Here is a 789-nt window from a genome sequence, read left to right on the forward strand (position 1 = left end):
TACAGGTGATGGCAGTGGGCATTCTTGTCTTGATTTTGAAACCTATTAAAATGAAATAGTAATCAAATAGTCTACTACATGTACATACAGAAATATACAGATCAATCAACATAAGAGTCAAGAAACATACAGATACTTATGGGGACAGTTTTGAGACATGAACACTTCAAATCAATGGTAAAGATGAATTGTCAATAAATTAGTCAGAGAGTTTTGGGGAGCCAAGCATCTAGGAAAAAAATACTCTGGATTACATCAAAACAAATTTTAGCCGATTAAGTATACTAAAGGGAAAAATGAGATAATGAAAATACTGGAAGGAAATATGGAAGAATTTTAAAAGCAGTCTCAGACTTGGGGACCTTTTAAAACCTGACATGATGTGGCTTCTCAGCCTTTTAGCTAAGATCAAGCATACTATTTGTTCTTATCAGTTTAATCTCTGGTATGTCCTCTCTCCAAGGGCAGTATATCAAACGGATTTTTGGACCAGGAAATGGAATAGGAGCTTGTTCTGTCCACTCCACGCATCAATCTGGAATTGCAGTACCTCCAGTAATGGTGTACCCCCTCAGGGGAATAAAAAAATAAAACAAAATAAAGACTGATAAAACACACAAAAGCCATATAAGAAAAAAAACGATAGTTTTGCTACATAAAAATGTTAAATTTATGCTAATAAACTCAGGGAAATTATTTTCAACATATAAAAACAAAGGGCTAATTTCCATATTCACAAATATCTACAAATTGTTAAAAAAATGCCTTACAACTATATGGAAAAATGGG

General features: G+C 33.2%; 1 non-coding gene across 1 annotated transcript; it reads left to right on the forward strand.

The window, feature by feature from the left end:
* Positions 1-382: 382 nt before the first annotated feature.
* On the forward strand, positions 383-572 carry LOC121015211 (U2 spliceosomal RNA). The gene has a single exon (XR_005783700.1). It is a non-coding gene; the product is annotated as a U2 spliceosomal RNA (small nuclear RNA).
* Positions 573-789: the final 217 nt, after the last annotated feature.

Source organism: Herpailurus yagouaroundi, unplaced genomic scaffold, assembly GCF_014898765.1.
Source record: "Herpailurus yagouaroundi ecotype Mexico unplaced genomic scaffold, PumYag 205, whole genome shotgun sequence".
NCBI lineage: Eukaryota > Metazoa > Chordata > Mammalia > Carnivora > Felidae > Herpailurus > Herpailurus yagouaroundi.